Raw genomic sequence first — 19,517 nt, forward strand, 5'->3', positions numbered from 1 at the left:
TCTTTGGTGCCTTGAGCTTTGATTTTTTTTGTGGATATAGGAGGTGATGATAATAAGTTGAAGAGTTTCTGCCACTGTTTTTTACTGATGTGTTGGGTTTTTCTGGACGGCTTAAAATTTTTGATGTTTTTAGTTTTCTTCATCTTGGGTTCCAGTTTTCTTTTGCGTGAGTTCTTTTTGGGTGGTATGTGGATTCTAGCCTCTGAGTCCAAGGACTGATCTGTGGCTCTTTTTGCTTGGTTGAAATTCTCCACGAGCGTCAGGAGTAGGCCATTTGTTACTGCTAGGAAGTTTTTTATATTGTACAGGTCTGTGCGTATCTGATCTATTTGATCATGTAACTGGTCACCCCTCTCTTCTATACTGTTGGCATTCGCTGTGGGTTGAGGGTCTTGCTGGTTTCCCCTGAGATTCTGAGGGTCTTGCTGGTTTTCCCTGAGATTCTGGGTTGATTTTTGGTGCTCGAGGTCATTGGGGTTGGGGGAATTGGTCATCAAGGCGTTCTCAGCTAGGTCCAGTTCCTGCGCCCAGCTCATGGAATAATTTGGTCTTTCAAGCTCAGTTTGTAAGTCTTTGCATTGTAATGACCAATCCAGCACAGTAGGGGCAATTTCTTTTGGAGTGATCTCGTGCTGTGGATTCTTACTCCCTTCTTTATGGGGGAAGTAATTGGTGATTTTACTTTGCTTCCCTTGGGGCTCCCACTCCCCCTGAGGTGATATTGGTGCAATTCCCAGGTCCATATAGTTCTTTCTTGTAAGGACCATATTGAGCGTGGAAAAAGGTAATTGGGAGCAGTTTGCTGGAGTCTCTTAGTCCTGGGTTTTTTGGCTTCACTTGTCTTGCTCACAAGATGGATTATGTTTATCTTCCAGTTTCCCACCTTCCAGTTTCCCACCTTCGAAGGGTGGGGAGGGTTGTTTTACAAGCAAGGTTTAACGCTTGCCCCTTATCTCGGTGGGCCTCTAGGGTTTCTGCTCCCTTTTCCGTCTTTAGTTCTTAGCTTTAAGGCTTTCAACGCTCACCGCAGAAATATTTTTGGAAAGGGGAATAATTTACCTCAGCCTTGACGATACAGCGGGTTCGTGCCTCCCTTCAATGGATGAAAGCTGTGTGTTAGTTGCAAAGACTGCAATCTATCTTCTTTAGCGTTCCTTGTTACGCTAAATCGAGTTGAGCCATAAAACAGTAGGTAATAAAACAGTAAAACAATAAACCATTAGGCTAAAAGCAGAGGGGGGGGGGAAATGACGACTAAAAATATAAACATAGGGTCAGAAGATTGCTAAAACCTAATTAAAAGCTTAATTGAAGACAGGAGGTTCTGGCTAGGCTGCTACCTCCGTCGCCATCTTTCGTCGGTGGTTCGAATCCCCACGGCGGGGTGAGCTCCCGTCGTTCGGTCCCAGCTCCTGCCCACCTAGCAGTTCGAAAGCACCCTTAAAGTGCAAGTAGATAAATAGGTACCGCTTTATAGCGGGAAGGTAAATGGCGTATCCGTGTGCTGCGCTGGTGCCGGCTCGCCAGAGCAGCTTCGTCATGCTGGCCACGTGACCCGGAAGTGTCTTCGGACAGCGCTGGCCCCCGGCCTCTTAAGTGAGATGGGCACACAACCCTAGAGTCAGACACGACTGGCCCGTACGGGCAGGGGTACCTTTACCTTTACCCATATATGATCTGAAACCAAAGGGACGCATTGGTTGCCAGATGTGAATTTCCCCCCAGCTCTCCTACCCCACTATTAAGCTTTCTCCAGGCGATGGTAAATAGTTATTACAGAGAGGAGGAAAATTCACACTACAGTAAGCAAATGTATGTAACACAATCCCAATGTCTGCTTCTACTACAGTAAATCGGGTTCAGGAAGAGGCGATTTGGAGCAGAGTAATCAGGCGAGTGGGTGTTCCAGTGCTTAATGCCCCCTTCTGTTTCCATAGAAGCCATAGCTGGCACCAGGAAGTACTATAAACCGTTGGGGCAATCCTATGGCAAGATCAGGGCCTGCCCAGTATATGTGAAAGTAAAACACATGGCCACCCTACCAGTTCAATAGGAAGATGAGGGTTTCTTGTGTGGCGGGAGATGGTTCCTAGAGTCTCCGGAGATCCCAGCTGCGTGATGCCTAGCTCAGAAGCCGCTGATTCAATGGGATCTGGCTGCACCACAATGAGGCCTGTTGCTCTACCACCAGTGACACTGGCCTGCTGGATCTGGCCCCATTCATCAAAGTGAGAGCCCAAACAGCTGCTCCTGGTGCAGGTCCTGACAATTTTAAAGAAAACATGGAAATGTGAATCCTGTAAAGTCAGAAAGCAAGTACTGTGCAAACTTCTTTTTAAAGTGTTGTCTCTGGCTAGCTATGACTAGATTCTTTTCATGTTGGAATGAGAACAATTTTGCACCTTGATACTCATTCCGGATGTGGATTAATCTTGAGTAAAGAAAATAATGCCTTACAGACCTGCCTTGGAAAGGTTATGGAATTTGGAACTGTGCAAAAGAATCCACCAGGGTGTTTAACTGAGTGATTACAATTGATGAGAACTAACAAGGCACAGAGTTGAAATTCAACAAAATATATAAATAACTCCTCCCCTTACAGAAAGTCCAGGTGCAACTACAAGGAAACAGAGCATTCAAAATCTCAAAAGGTGCCTCTGACTGCAGAGGTGAGGAAAATCAGTGCTTGGAATGAACCAATTTGGTTTAACAAAGTTCACTGAATTAGTTCAAAAACCTGAACTCCTACTGAACATGTAGTTCCCATAATTGCCAGGTGAACCAAACATAAGTTTGCTTTGGGTAGAACTTTGTACAATATCTAGTTCATATTCACATAAATTCTCTAACATGTTTTTTTATAAAAAAAACAAACACTTTTTAGAGTTTAGATTCTTTGGACCTTTAAGTTCAAAGATCATTATTGTTGGGGGAAACGTATTAAACCATTCCCATTCTACTGTGTGAGAGTTTTGATATTTTATTAGTCTTAAGTATACTTAAGCACAGCAGCTTGGCAACATTCTGAATGCTGGAAAGAAAGAAAGAAAGAAAGAAAGAAAGAAAGAAAGAAAGAAAGAAAGGAAGGAAGGAAGGAAGGAAGGAAGGAAGGGAGGGAGGGGAAAAAATTGCTGGACTCGAACTGTGAACTGAATGTGAGCTGAATTGGTTTGTTTTGTAAAGGGGTGAACAACTTGAGTAAATTCTGATTGGGACATATCAAAGTACTTTTTAAAACAAACTTTGCAAGTTCTGAAGAAAGCAAAGTTACATACCGACGGGAAAATATTTGACTGCAAGTCTCTGCTAGCCATCGCTGGCTTCAGGAAGTATATTCCTCCTGAGGAAGGGACAACTAATACAGCTGTATGAAAGCACCAAATCCTCACACAACAGAAAGGCATCCATGAGGGAGCACCTCAAGTGAGCAACAAAGGCGACAACCCCCAACCCCCCAGATCAGATGGCGAGGAAAGGTCCTAAAACATTTTTGAGGAGCTACTTAGGGGCAGAATCTTATCTTATACTGGTTAAACAGGTATTTTATATAGACTTTCCTTTCTAGCTTAATCACCACCTCCCCCTATGGGTTCATGCAAAAGTAGTAAGCGTAAGCAAAACCTCATTTGAGAGAGAGTACAAAAATATATAAAGTCGTAACCCAGGGCAGTTTCCCATTGTTTGTGCCTTCAGGGTCACCTAAAGAGCAATAATTTCACTAGCATTCAGCTACATTTTCATCTTAAAGCAGGCAGCCTAATAGGGATAGGTTTGCCAACTAATGAGGAGAAAAAATGGCCTGACCTTCCATTTTGACAGGTGCGGAGCCTTTGGCCCTCCCAATGTTGCTGGACTACAACTCCCATCAGCCCTAGCAAGCATGGCCATTGACCAGGGATGATGGGAGTGTAGTTCAGCAACGTCTGGAGGGCCAAAGGCTCCCAGGCCTTGTCTTATGACTTAAAAAAAGAAGCCATATGTCTCCGGAGCCACATGTCTCGTCTAGCAGATGCCATAATTTTTTGCTGAAATGGGCATCCATTACCCTCATTTAGGCTGCAGTCTTAACTCCAGTGACCTGGGAGTAAACCTCATTGAATTCAAGGAGACTTCTTTCTGAGTAGACCTGGTTACAATTCTGTTTGTTGCCTCCACCTAAAAGATAAAAATAAGTGTAGGAGGACATGAGATGAGATGAGATCCAGGTTCTCACTTTATCCCTCTTAAACATAATGCTCTTAGATGTGGGCAACTCATAATAAATAAACTTTCAATGTCGATTTTTAACACACACTTCTTTTGAGATAGAGTACCTTTCCTCCTTTAAAAATTTTTGATTTCTTTGTCTTCTGTGCAAGGGCAAAGAGACTATGCAATCTCCTGCTCCACTTTCTCTAAAATCCATTTATTTGTTCAAACTATTATTCCATCTATTAGTTTGATAACATGGGTTTGAAGTCCAGTAAGAACAAATACCATTTTGGCATTACTTAGCACTTATATCTTGTTTTTCAACGTTCAAAGTGTTTCAGATCCATTATCTTGCGATTATCCTTACAACAACCCTGTAAAGGTGATTGATTTGAACAAAGGGAAAAGCTTCAGAAGTAATCAGTTTTATTTCAGCTTTGCTCTGTAAATGAAATTAGAACCAGGAAGCTTTGTTGCTCATATTTTATGTCTACAGTATAGTTAATTGCTTTTGTATATGTGTCGGTATGCAGAGGGCTGTGGCTAACAGCTATAGATCTTTCCTTTATCTAATAAGCTTAGATGTTTGAAGATTGCAGCTTTACACATCCTGTAAAATACACATATTTTCTTTGCTGCAGTTGTGACACTCTGCATTTGCACAGGTGCAATAACAGTGATGTTTATAGCTATGTGCCCTGAAGCAGTGTCCCACAGGCACTCTGTGCTGAGAGTCAGCAGCCTATGTGCCATGCTGATCCCAGGGGTGTTCTCAGTCCCAGCAGCACAGCTGGTGGCTCCTATACACCAGCTAGCTACACGGGTGGTCCCTACATGTTGGCTTTTCCTTGCTTTCACATCCTCCTCCGGTCCAGGATCACAGCAACTTCCTGGCACGACCCACATACACCTCTGCTGTTCAGGCAATACTCGCCTCGCTTCCCTCTGTCACTGTTGCCTCTGCTACTCTCCCTTTCCTGTACAACCTTCATGTCAAGCAAGCATCCACCCTGGTAAGTTACTCTCTTCTTATATAGCCTTTAGTTGATGGGGGCGGAGACTCACCACCTGAGTTTTGACTCCATTGGTTCCAGGTGTTGACTCTTAATTGGTTTCAGGTGGTGAGTCATGTGCTCTCAATCCTGCACTCCTTTGTACCAGCCATGGCAGTTGTTCTGCCCTCCTAATCCTCCTCCTGGCTCTCAGAGAGTCGGGATAGCAAATAGTCATGTTCCTTCAGGGTTCTAGTTCCCTCTGTGCTGGAAGGCTGTTTGATCTCTTCTTCCCTGTATTCCTGGTGTTCTGTGCTGTCTTCCTGCTCTTCCAATGGTCCCTCTTCCACCAGCTCCTATGATGTCCCACAGTGGTGTTGAGATCTCCTGAATTAAGTCCCACGGACCTCCAGTAGCTGCTGGTGGCCTCCTCCGGTCTGTCCTTGACCTGGCGCCCCCACCACCCCACAACAAGTATTTAATTATTTGGGAGTCATCCCCTTAAGTGTACAAGGGTGTTTGTTCTTGTATAAACGGAGCCAGGTGGTGCATTCTTAACAATTGTTCACAAGGACTTACTAGGTGGCTTTAGGCATGAGTATTTCTCTCTTTCACATCTGCACTATGGGACTAATATTTAAGTCTTTTCTGCTTCAGAGCCATCTTTCTTTCGCGTGCCTTCTGAGAAAATATGAATTGGTTTGGGTTACGCCATGCTTGGCATACAGAGGGGCTGTTGTTGTAGATGCAGACAAGGAGGCTTCCTGTTTCTCAAGTCAGGTAAAGTTTGAACTATTTCTCCTTTGAGAACTTGTTTACCAAATTTTGAAGTGACTTACGCAATACCATTAAAAGCGGGTGGGGTTGGGGCTGTAAAACCATTAAGTCTCCAGAGCCTAAAATCCCCTAATTACAACGCTGCTCCAATATGGAGGAGGACTCTCAGTAAGGAAGCTTGTGTTTGAGCCACACCTTGGATAATGCAATTGCTTGTAACAGCAAAGTATATCAGGCAAGTCCAAGCTGTGCCTTGTGCAATTTCCTCTTTCTGTCTCTGAGAGTACCAAATGGGAAGACCTTTGCAAGAATGTTCAAGCAGGCTGTAACTTTCACACCAACAGGCTTGGTGATTCAGCAATGGCATTTTTGCACAAGCTCTGGCTTGACTGATTGCTGTGGTTCCTACACAACATTCCATACAGCAGAAATGAATTTGTTTCACCTGGGTCAGTTTAGCTGCTGTCATGCCTAGCCCTGACCTGGTACCAAACACTGACACGTCGGAGGCCAAACTGGACACCCCACAGGTTTGAGTGCTGAGAATCCCCTTGAGGGGCCTACTGAAGAACCCATGAAGCTGTCACAGGAAGTGTTGGATCCATCCTTCAATTCTGGAGAACACTGGTGCCAAAAGGCCTGGGCCTGAAGAGCAATATCATAGCATGCATTGATAGACTCAGTGTTTTTGCATGGCTCATGAGTAAGGAATCCCTGGAACACCTTCACTACCAGTAACTGGGGTTAGGTACCACAGAGGTCTCCCTCTTCAGCCGCCTTGTTGCTGCCAACAGAACTGGTTCCTGGTACTTTGGCACCTTGCTCCCAATTCCCCCTCCTGGCTATGTTGTACAGTCAAACCTCGGTTGTTGGACGGCTCCATTTTCAAACATTTCAGCTCTTGAATGCTGAAAACCCAGAAGTAAATGCTCCAGTTCTCTGTTTTTTGGAAGCCAAACATCCGACGTGGCTTCCATTTGAGTGCATGAAGCTCTTGCAACCAATCAGAAGCCATGCCTCGGTTGTCAAACATTTTGGAAGCCGGGTGGGCTTCCGGAACAGATTGTGTTCGACAACCAAGGTTTGACTGTACCTTGAGTATCAGTGGACTGTAAAAGTAATTACAGTGGTACCTCGGTTCAAGAACAGTCCTGTTCATGAACGATTCGGTTTACGAACGCCACAAAACCGGAAGTAGTGCCCTGGTTTGCGAACTTTACCTTGGTCTAAGAACGGAATCTGAATGGTGGAAGAGCACCAGTGGCAGGAGGCCCCATTAGGGAAAGCGTGCCTCGGTTTAAGAACAGTTTCGGTTTAAGAACGGACTTCCAGAACAGATTAAGTTTGTAAACCGAGGTACCACTGTAATTAATTTGACCCTGCACTATTGACCTTGTACTGTTGTCTGACCTAGTCTCCACATCAGTTTGTATCATCCACACCATGCCTTTAAAGCATTCTTATACCATGTTAACTTGCATGAAGAATCTTGTGAACTGTAGTTGCTAAGGATACTGGTAATTGTAGCTCTACAAGGTCAGTATCCTTAACAAATTACAGTTTCCAGGATTCTTTCGGGGACTCTGTTGCTGTTAAACTGATTCCCTGTGCTTGACCTGGGCTTGTTGAGGTTACACTGCCCTTTGAACCCTGCTGGTCTGGATAAGTGTTCACATAATGCTGTTGGCATCAAAATGCCAGCCCATTTCCCCCGATTTAATCTGGATCTGTCCTTTCCAGGGAGTAATTTGGTAAGTTGAAAGAACCTGCTGTCCTAAAACCAGTTTGTGCTGGCTGAACAACCCATTTGCAATATTAAACCTTCATCTGGAAACAACTATTTTCTGAAGAAAAACTGCTTGGGGATGATCCCATTTTTAGCATAGAAACAGCAGGTGGGAAGTGTTGCATTATAAGCCTTCCCCATCACTAATTTTCCTGCTGTGAATTGCTTCCCTCCAGCTGCTTCCCTCCCATGGTATTCCTAATGCAAGTGGACATGTACTTAGAACCATGCATCTCATGGGATGCATCAGTTTTGCATCTACATACTACGAAAAGCTTCACTGGCTGAATTTCTGCTTAGCACATTTCAACAAAGGTGGGGTTGAGGAATTCCACTGGGAATTCTAGTGGAGCATGAAAACAACCAGTCTCAGGGGAGCACCAAAAGTAAGGCAAAGAGAAGAAGCCTCATTAGAAATTACCGAGAAACTTCTGAACTCCCAAGACAGCAATCTGGAACTTCCATCAAAATGGATTCTCTGGGAGTGTTTGGCAGCAGATCCTACAGAGGAGGAGGCAACTCTCATTTCCCACAGTGTGGTACTAATGCAGCATCTTAAAATATTGCCACCTTGCCTAGATAGCATAGCTGTTTTCTCAACTGCTGTATTCCACTTCTGCACTCCTTCTTCCAGAGAGCTGCTTTTCAGGAAATGAGCTCCACCTCCTGCTCTGCGTGCTTTTGTCCAACCTCCTTCTCCCCTACCTGGACTCTGCCCTTCTTTTTTCACTTGTAAACTGGCACTCATTACACAGACAAGCAGGAGCTTGTTCTCAGATGCTACCTTGGTCACCTTCCCATCTGCTGCTTGCTCAAGTCCACATTCAAAGTTCTTCTGTATTAGGCTTTGAGACCATCTGGCTGGAAAACCCTGGAATGACCTGACTTGCTCCCACCTGAGGATGGTCGCTTCAGTCCCACCCTGCTGTGACAGTGAGTAGCAGAAGCAATTTTGGGAATAGTCCAGAACACTTGTCATTACCTGATCATGCCAAAAGTCATTTGGACATTCAAAATGTCATGAAATGGCATCCCCTGAATCTGTCAGGTATTATGTGGGTTGAGGTTTTTTATTTTGCTACTCTAAAGCTGATACCTTTTGTGGATTCTGTTTCCTGTGGGCTGTTTTTGTAAGCTCGCCAGACTCATTACATCTCAGGCGCCTCTGACTTTTTAATGTCTCCACTTCTCATGTTCTCAGAAGTACACACTGTACATTTAAAGCACACACACCCAGAAAGAGTTTTCTGGGAACTGCACTTTATCTCAACATAGCTATAACTCCCAGCACCCTTAACAAATTTAAGCTTCCGAGATTCTTTGGAGGAATATGCTTTAAATGTATGGTGCATGTGAAGTAATATGTTGGGGAAGAGAATTACCGTAACAGAAAACTGGTTGTGCTATCTAATTGCAATATTGTTGAGGTTTCCAAATTGTGAGGTTAGCAATACTGCTGCCCTTGAAAGATGCAGGTCTAAAACTTAAATCACACAGGAGAGTTTTGTGAAGTCTAATAACATCAAGGCAATAATTATATATGTATATTTATTATACTCACTCCACTTCTCCAATAAGTGAGATGTTCCAGGGTTAGTTTTATTTACATTTTGAAGGAGATCGCTTGGAAGGAGCCTTATTGGCACTTCATAATATTCACATCCATTTACAAATCTGCAGATTCATCATAGGTGAAGGCACAGCTTAAATCGGGGTAGGCAACCTAAGGCCCAGGGGCCAGATGCGGCCCAATCGCCTTCTTAATCCGGCCTGCGGACGGTCTGGGTATCAGCAGTGGCGTAGCGTGGGTTGTCAGCACCCGGGGCAAGGCAAGTAATTTGTGCCCCCTAACCCGTGGATTTGTGCCCCCTAACCCGTGGATTTGCGCCCCCTAACCCGTGGATTTGCGCCCCCTAACCCTAACCCCCAGATGTTGCGCCTGGTGCGGCCGGCCCCCCCCTGCACCCCCCATGCTACGCCACTGCGTATCAGCGTGTTTTTACATGAGTAGAATGTGTGCTTTTATTTAAAATGCATCTCTGGGTTATTTGTGGGCCATAGGAATTTGTTCATATTCCCCCCCCCCAAAAAAAAGTATAGTCCGGCCCACCACATGATCTGAGGAATGGTGGACCGGCCCTCAGCTGAAAAAGATTGCTGACCCCTGGCTTAAACATTTCAGCAGACAACCATGGCCAACTGCTTCTACACTGGAGCTCTAGAGAAAGCACTGTAAGATGCTCACAGATACTGTATTCAGCTCTGTGTGTCTGTGCCTTTCTCAGTCTCTCTTAACTTCCAGCCTGCTTCCTTCACAAGCTCCTAGGGTGTGTTCACATTACCCCACTTAGAGCACAGTGAACCCCCCCCCCCAGTGTTTCACAGTTCTTCCCCACCGCCAGCTGTTCAAATCAGCCCAACTTCCTCAAACTGTAGTATTTTGTAACAAAGTAAAGGATGCATATGCACTTTGGATAAATTTCCTGTGAACTCAGATTAAAAATTCAGCACTTAAAACACAGTGAATGTACAGTAAATGGACGTGTGAACACAGCCTGATGAAATCTGTAATCTAACAACATCTGGCAGACCTTGGTTCCCTACTCCACACTATTTGCAAGCCACTGTCAACAATTTACCTGTAATTTCCCACAAAGGAGATACTTGGCAAATTTGCCAGGACTATTAAGACACCCTTCAGCTCCATTAACCTTCTGCTAGCCAACCCTTCAATTTTAGAAACTTACAGAACAATGGCTGTGACGCAGCAACATCTTGGCAAGGTACATAAAAATACAATTGTATATAAAGCGCGCTCTTGTGGGTGCTACTGGGACATTTCCTGAATTTCTTTCTGGGTTATTTTGGACCATTCTGGGATGTGGTAACAGGAAATGTTAATGAACTGAAGTAGGTTTTGGCAGGAGATATGGGGCAAAATGAAATAGGGCGGTGTTTATGCCAACTCTCTAAACTCTGATTTCAGCACGGCAGGCTTCCTTTGTAGTTTGGTGTGCATGGTTAGATCAAGAGTGTAAAACTATGGTAAGGTTTATCAAGCTGGGCAGAAATATGACTCCAGAAATCTGATAAAATAATAATAAAGAAACACACTGGTTTAATTTATAAACATAAAGAAGAGTTCTCACAAATGGCATGTGTGTATGCGGTTGCTCTTTGAGAACATGCCAACACCATTGATAAGCTCCATTTGCTAACTAGGGTTGCCATATGTCCTCTCTTTCCAGGACATGTCCTCTTTTTCATGGGTAGAGTCGTCATAGCAATCCATAGTTAAAAGCAGAAGTCGGCAAATGTGTCCTCTTTTTTGCTCCTCAAAATATGGCAACTGTAGAATGCTAATTTGTCAAAACTGCAGACTTTCCATACTAACCTCTAGAGATTTATGGCTTTCTAAGATGTGGGGAACAGCGTATACCATCAATATTACTTCTCTAATCAAGTAAGAGAAGGCAGATTAAGAGATAAGTTTGAAGAAAAACTGAGTTTGCTTTATCATTGATTGGAATGATAAATTGCCAGCCGTACCTGGAGAGATGTTGAAGGTTGAACCCGAGACCACCTTCTATGTGCAGAGCAGACGCTCTACCACTCAGCTATGACCTTGCCCCATGATTTAGACCAAAGCTCTGCCAACTGTACTCTGAGACAACTTTGCAAAATTGTGGCTCTCCTTGTGCCATCTGTTCTTCTCCCTCACCTGTGCTTTAAAACAAGTACAAAGATTAAGCACAGAAAAATCTCTCTTCCTATCAGGGCCAGAATATCAGTTGCTTTTGTCATATGTCCTGATACATTTTTCTTAGGCATATAGCATACGGTGACAAAAGAAAGCCAAAGAATAAACAAGCCTTTGAAATTGTGGCTTGGGTTACCTCTGTAACAGGGTGTGTCAAGCTGGAAAATGATTGTTGCTTAGTGTAGATGATGTTCTTACTGGAGGGTGGGTAGACAAGGAGAAAAAATACTTTTTCTCACCTACGCAAGTCCAACATAGCTTTTTATAGCGTTGCCATGAAGATAATGAGAATATGGAAGGGTGTGTGCAGCCAAACCACATGTATACTAAAGAAGCTTTTGAGCTTCTTTCCCATCGTGGATGTGCAACTGAAAGCATGCCTGAAAGACAGAAATGCATTTTTATTAGGGTTTTTAAAAAACTGGCTATGCAAGAAGGTAGATTTACAATTACAACTTGCAAAATGCACAACATTTGTGAATAGGTGGTGTTCTATACAAAGCACATTTTTAGTCTTTCATCCACTTTCCCCTGCTCCCAGTAAAGAAGTTCACATTTTGGCATGGCCTTTTTTCACAGTTTAAGCTCTCTTCCCTGTGTGACAGAACTGTTTTTATGGTCACCATTCACAGTTATAACCCAATTCCTCCTATTCCTCCTTTTTCAATGAATGAATGAATGTGAGGGGCATCTGTTCAACACCTTTTCCATTGCCTTTCCTCCCTTTTGAAATAAAACTGACAAGGTCCATGAGAAAGCCCACTAATTTCATTTGCATGTTGTTCTTATACATATACACCAATGGCAATACACATAGTAATAGCTCAGTTGTGTGTGTGTGTGTTTAATGCAAACCCTGAGGAGACATGGGTGAAATTGACAAGGCTTTCCCCAAACTTGTAAGTTTCAACAGACGGGGGATAATTATCAACTAGGTCAGGGTGGGATTGCATAGGAATCTAGCTGTAGGTCAGGAATAGCCAACTTGGTACACTCCTGATGTTGTTGGACTACAATTCCCAGCATCCTTGACCATTGCCCACTTTGGCAATACCTGTTACAAGGCAATCTAGGGTTCCTCACTTGGGGGGGGGTGTCTACAGTTCAAGTGTCTCTGAAAATGTCCTATCATGCCCACTGGCTTCACATTTCAGCAGGTGGGCATGGAAGTAGAATGAAATAGAGTCATTTAGAAGGCTGTGATTCTACATACATACATACATACATACATACATACATACATACATAGGTTGCTGTTCAGGTAGGTACAATTAAGAAATTAAGTGTTGGGAAATGTAAAAAGATACCTTAGACCATGCTGAGGACCCCGTCACCAGACCTGGTCAGCCAAGGCTGCTAAAGCTACTCCTTAAAATAATAAGGAATTATTTTAGAGCTCTAGATTAGTGAAAAAACACCTCTGACGGGAAAAGGCATTAAGGGTTACAATATATTGCCGTTCATTTGTTTCAAGCTTGCAAATTCCTACTTGCCTAATCGCCTACAGTGGGTAATAACCATTGGGCAACCAGATAGGGGAGCTTCTATATATTGGAAATAACTGGTGATTTTTAAAAATTCTGTCTTCCCCCCCTGCATTTTTATTCACTGTTCCTTCAAGGAGCTCAGGATGGCATACATACTCCCCCTTACTTTTGTAGCAGGAAACCCACCCCCCCAATCATTCAGTTTGTGCAAACTTCACTCACACTCACACACTACATAAACTACGCTTCTGTTATGAATTTATAGAAAAAGCAACCATACATCGGATTTGCACTGTTCCACTTTTATTTTACTCCATGAAGGAAGGACTACAAAATGGGGAAGGTTTGATACAGGTCACCATAATCCCTTGAGCATCCCAGCACATCCACAGGAGCCCTGCCCAGTTGCTATGCCAACCCTGATGGTCTCAGACAGAAGACCATCAACAACACAACGGACTGCATACACGAGTGAATTCAACAACAAGAACAGTGATTGGATTCCCCCTCAGGGGGCAGGAAACTGCGACTACCTTTTGTCTTCTGAAAATGACTCATGGGGAGGGGGAGAAGGGAACCAGCCAGGTGACAGGACACTCAGGTTACCACCACAACTCCTCCCTCAACCCCTCCTTTCTGTAATATATGCATGATGTTTCTGGGGGTGGTCTTGATCTACAGGGTGGGAATTTCAAAAGTTTTTATAAGGCCTTGCACACCATTTTTCTGTGTCTTTCCTCTCTCCTACAAGTGAGGGGAGCACCCTGTTGCAACAGTTCAATAAAGGCCAAGCCTACAGGCTGCTGTTTTGCTCCAAGTTATCCTGGTTTATGGGGATGCGGGTGGTGATGGGGATGTGGGTGGCGCTGTGGGTTAAAGCCTCAGCACCTAGGACTTGCCGATCGCATGGTCGGCGGTTCGAATCCCCACGGCGGGGTGCGCTCCCGTCGTTCGGTCCCAGCGTCTGCCAACCTAGCAGTTCGAAAGCACCTCTGGGTGCAAGTAGATAAATAGGGACCGCTTACCAGCGGGAAGGTAAACAGCGTTTCTGTGTGCTGCGCTGGCTCGCCAGATGCAGCTTGTCACGCTGGCCACGTGACCCGGAAGTGTCTGCGGACAGCGCTGGCTCCCAGCCTATAGAGTGAGATGAGCGCACAACCCTAGAGTCTGGCAAGACTGGCTCGTACGGGCAGGGGTACCTTATCCTGGTTGGTGTCTTTACTTTTTGTCCAAGGGAGCCCTCGGATTTTTCCGGTAACACTTTATCCTCACAATAACTATGTGAGGCAGATTAAGCTGAGAGTGAATGGAGGAGTCAGAGTCATACAGTGAGCTCATATTCCAGCAGGAATGTGAACCTGTGGTCTCCTTCATTTAGGTACGTACACTTCAGTCACTAAATCACAACACATCTCCCCCCCCCCCCATTTTTTTAAAGGGTACCAATGTATGTGTGTGAGAGTTGGCTAGTAAAATTTATTGTGCACTACTTTTGGAAACATGTGCGAGGTCACTTATTTCTTTTCTCCTCCCCTTTTGCCTTTTTGTGCATGTGCACATAAATACATATGAATATAAATATTTGCCTGTGCTCATTGGATTTTTATGGTGCAAGACTTCTGAGAAAACCTGTGGGGGTGGAGATAGGGGGCATACCTATTATGTATGGCTTACACTAAAACAGTGCTGTTGCTAAGATCTCCGTTCCAAAGAGCAGTGTGGATGAGAGAAAAGGTTTATTGGGTCAGTCGCTGATGAAAAGGTGTTTTTTAGCTACTTTACTAGGTGGTGTGCACACCTATAAAGGCATAAAGATAAGGGGCCCTATATCTTCAGCACACAGCAGTTCCAGGAACAAGCTGTTTTCAGTTGACATACACAGCTTCAAAGACTAGTTGAATGGAAGGTAAACGGAATTATCTCTTCCTTAACAGAACAGGAAGTGAGCAGGGCCCCTGCCTTCTATAAGGGAGTGAGCATCAAACAAAAGTGTGCCTTTACACATCTCTTCTCCCACAGCCCATCCAGCTGCAAGAAGCTGGATATACATGGAATTCATTCCTGTAACATCCACTTGGGGCCACCTCTTCTCCCTGGGGCCCCTTCAAATCTCTATAACGGAGGTGAGGAACCTTTAACCCTCCAGATGTTGAACTACAGCTCCTATCACCCCCAGCAAGTTTAGCCAGTGGTCAGGGATGACAGCAGTTGTAGTTCAGCAGCATGATAGAAAGCATGGTAGAAGTTTCTAAGATTGTGCACGGCATGGAGGAAATGGATAGAGAAAAGTTTTTCTCCCTCTCTCATAACACTAGGACTTGTGGACATCCAGTGATGCTGAATGTGGGAAGATTCAGGGCAGACAGAAGCGAGTGCTTAATCACATAGCATAGTTAAAATAAGGAACTCACTCCCACAGGAGACAGTGATGGCCACCAGCTTGGATGGCTTTAAAGGAGGATAAGACAAATCATTGCAGGGCAAGGCTATCAACAGCTTCCAGCCATGTTGACTATGCTCTACCACCTTCATTGTTAGAGCACTGTAATCATGCTGAAACGCAAGCTTAAGAGGGACAGAGAAAGTGCAAACCACAAGGAAAGTTTTAAGAACGTGCAAGGGTATGACTTTTATAACAAGATTATAAACAGGAAAAAGCTGAGCTAGCTGAGTTGTGGAAACATCTGTATTTGTGGTTAAGCTGGGGTAAAACTGTAGCACTGGGTGTCTTGCATGCATAACTTATATTACTATAAAAACTGTGTAAACAGAGATCTGGATTCGGCCTCTGAATGCCTTACTGATCGCTTGCTGAAACCTTTCCTGCTCGGCAAGAAATGTTAACTTTTCTTGGGTGTGATTCATCATCGTTATTGAGTAAAGGACTCAATTGTGCAACATCAGTGCTTAATTTAAATGAACTCATGGGCAGAAAACTATTGTTACATGTTCCCCACTGGGCTGTCAACTCCCTAAAATCCAAACTCTTGTACCTGGTCAGGGCCTAGGATAGAGCCTGTTCAGAAGGCAGTAGGAGAGCTAAAGGTGGAGCTCAATGGGGCCACAGCCCATAGAAAACATACTAATCTAAGACAGGCTTCACCAACCTGGTGCCCTCTAGTTCTTATTGGAGCATTCTGAAGGAGCGTCTCCTTCCCCTTTGTTCAGCCCAGACACTGAGGTCCAGCTATGAGGGCTTTCTGGCAGTTCCCTCACTGTGAGGTTACAGGGAGATAGGCAGAGGGCCTTCTCAGTAATTGGCACCCCTTTGTGGAACGTGCTCCCATCAGATGTCAAGGAAATAAATAAATATCTGAAGTCAACCCTGTATTGGGAAATTTTTAATGTCTAATCCGTTCTTAAGGAAATCAGCCCTGAGTGCTCACTGGAAGGACATATCCTGAAGCTGAGGCTCCAATACTTTGGCCACCTCACAAGAAAAGAAGATTCCCTGGAAAAGACCCTGATGTTGGGAAAGATGGAGGGCACAAGGAGAAGGGGACGACAGAGGATGAGATGGTTGGACAGTGTTTTCAAAGCTACCAACATGAGTTTGACCAAACTGCAGGAGGCAGTGAAAGACAGGAGTGCCTGGCGTGCTCTGGTCCATGGGGTCATGAAGAGTCGGACATGACTAAATGACTAAACAACAACAACGTTTTACAATTTTTTAATGCCCAGAGTGGCTGGGGAAACCCAGCTGGATGGGTGGGGTATAAATAATAAAGTTATTATTTTTATTATCATAACTCCTAACAGCCCCAGACAACACTTTAGGAAAGAATAAAACCCTCAACAGAAAAAAAATCCACAACAGCACGATGAGGACTAAGCATGCTTAGCGGGCATAAAATCCTGGCTGTTAAGGGGGAAGATGGTAGGAGTGGAGGGGAAATGGAATGGAGTATTCTGCAAGAGGTGGTGGCTGGAATTATGAACAGAAGCACTCCACAGCACAACATTTTGTTGCTTTTCCCACTTGTATGAATATATGATGAACAAATATAACATTTAGAAGAGAGGGGGTTGTAAAAATTTTTTTTTGCCCACTTTACAGATGAGACACATTGAGGCAGGGAAGCAGTAGTCTGAAAGGCAATCAGTAAGTAACTTCATAGAAGAAAATGCAAACCCCATGCAAAGCAGATCACACAAGAAAGTGAGCCTGCTTAGCCCAAGATTATACATTAAGTCATTGTTTCACTGTGCACAACATCTCCCTCCTCAACACACCAGTCTCTCTCTGCATTTTTATGCCCCCGACTCTGGCTGATCTCCACTACTAGGTGGTTCCTTCTTGGGTGTATTAGGTCATGTTACTGGTAGCAAGCTGGGGCTGGAAGACTGAAACACCCTCCTCTCCTTGGCTGCAGGGATCACAGCGCATGTGATGACACTTGCTCAGAACCCTCCCAAAGGCCTTCCTATTCCATGGGAAGCATGAATGTGCAATGCACATTAGAAAGGCACTGCAGGATCAGCCCAAAAGCTGTTGTGTGTGTGTGTGTGGTGAGAAGCTGGAGGGGGGGCGGGGAGAATGGCCTCCTTTATAAAAAAAAATCCTGACCTTGCAACCTGTTCCAAACTAAAAGAACTAGTGTAGCCTTATGAGGCTTTGCCCTCGGGTGGGAAAAATATTGCGCCTGGGAAAGGGAAGTGGGAGTCAAAAGACACTCAAGGAATAGTTTCGGAGAAAAGGCTTTTATTTCTACCATCCATGAACTGGTAGAAGGAGCAAGTGTGATAACTCACAAAAAGCATGCACGAAGTTCACAGTCATGTGCACAAGCATATATACCCCTTTCTAGTTCCCTCCCCCTTTCTCCAGAGTCCTGCCCCATGAGTTCCTCTGAGCATGAACAGAAAGCTGTCTTGGGACTATTTTGGACTCTTCCCAGGAAAGGGGAATGAGAGTGGTTCAGCATGTCCAAGCATGTCCAAGAAGTTGCAACTAGAATGAGATAAGATTCAGTCTCAGGCCTGCTATGAACAGAGCCTATTCATTAGCCTTTAAAAGTAACATTTTGCCTTTTGCACAGCATCTTGTGATAGAGAAGAGGAGAGCAGAGAAAAGCTGTTTTGGATTTTTAGAAGACAAAAGGAGTTTTGGACAGTTTTGAGGCCTGGTGTGATTCTTGAAGCCTGGGGTGATTTCACAGACAGGATTTGGGTATCCTGTCCTTTCACTAGCTAAGCTGTTTAAAAATAAGGTTGTAACTTTTTGTGTTTTTTTTAAAGATGAGAACTTTTTAAAACAAATTGTTTGAAATGCTATAATTGACAATCTCTTTATTAGCACCAACCACATTGCCACAAATTAGTGAGCAGGCTTTCCGGTTTTCCAGAACTCTGCATCAAAGTGGATGTTAAACAAAGCTGGAAGGGAGGGAGAGAAAGCAAGAAAACCCCTTCAGCCATCTAGGAAAATCATTAAACTAATAAATGAGAGGGAGAGGTGGGAATGAGCAAGCTTTTCTGCATAGCATTGGGGTTGGGCTAGATGACCCCCAGGATCCCTTCCGACTCTGTGCATGTATCATCAGCTCTGCATGTAGAACCCTGATTTCCCGGGGCTGCACACAATGCAGGGCCAACCTCATGAATAGAAGTTGACTCCCTGTGGCACACAATTGCCCTCCACCTGACAAAGGGCAGTAGGAATGGGGTGGACTACGGCACCTCATTTCAATGCCCGCTGCCTCACATGTTAACCACTTTCCTCAACACTTGCAGAGGACAAGTTAGTCTAAAAACTGAGTGTTGCGAGTTGATAGCAAACCTAATTTCTATAAAGATGTAAGGTTGCACCAAGAAAACTGCTCTCTATGTCTTTGAAAAATGTGAAGGTCCCTACCACTAAAGTGCATATTTTCAGAAAAGCCCTGGGGATGATGTGCCATAAACGAGGAAGAGAAAGTGTAGCCAGTTTGAGGGAGGGGCACACAGCTTCCCCTATTCTTGTTGCTTTTAAAGGAGCTTGGTATGCAGAAATTAGCCGATGAAAGCTTTTCACAGCAGGGAGATAAGTATTATGACCTGCTAATTGATGCAAATCAAATGGGACTAGTTCAAAAGCTGGCAACACTAGAAACAAGTGTGTATTTATTTTGCTTCTCGAAAATAGTGTCTTGGTGAAATTTGGTGACCAGGAGATTTGTTTCCAGTGAGGCAGAGCCACATGTACTTCTTCTGTAAACCAATAAAATATTTAATAAAAACAATAAAAAGAGTGTTCTATATACTTTCTTATTGCAGCATGATTCACAATTGCAGAATTCTGAAGGGACTTGGCAGGAGCTAATCAGAATTACTGTGCGATGTTGTGTCACTTGGAAATTTGACATTCAAATTTAGAGTCATTGGAGGCCAAAATCAAAAATATAAATTTATTTCAGTATGGTATGGTTTTGTGATGTATGCTAAATTACAGAAACACAGATGGTCTCCATCTTTTATGCAATTTGGACGATTTGAGTTTTGTAAATTTTTGCCAATATTCATATCTCCTTTATAGTGTTCTCAAT

General features: G+C 44.0%; 1 protein-coding gene and 1 long non-coding RNA gene across 2 annotated transcripts in view; one reads left to right on the forward strand and one right to left on the reverse strand.

Moving 5' to 3' along the window:
* Positions 1 to 1,726: 1,726 nt before the first annotated feature.
* The window catches only part of LOC128414761 (uncharacterized), a 29,109-nt gene continuing 11,318 nt past the window's right edge, over positions 1,727 to 19,517 (reverse strand). Inside the window, exon 4 of the long non-coding RNA XR_008330725.1 lies at positions 1,727 to 2,262. This is a non-coding gene — a long non-coding RNA (uncharacterized LOC128414761). The remainder of the gene's footprint in view (positions 2,263 to 19,517) is intronic.
* GPR160 (G protein-coupled receptor 160) overlaps positions 8,318 to 19,517 on the forward strand; it is a 35,683-nt gene continuing 24,483 nt past the window's right edge. Inside the window, exon 1 of the mRNA XM_053390530.1 lies at positions 8,318 to 8,679. The gene's annotated coding sequence lies outside the window, so the exon portion shown is untranslated. The remainder of the gene's footprint in view (positions 8,680 to 19,517) is intronic.

This window comes from Podarcis raffonei, chromosome 5, assembly GCF_027172205.1.
Source record: "Podarcis raffonei isolate rPodRaf1 chromosome 5, rPodRaf1.pri, whole genome shotgun sequence".
Lineage (NCBI taxonomy): Eukaryota > Metazoa > Chordata > Lepidosauria > Squamata > Lacertidae > Podarcis > Podarcis raffonei.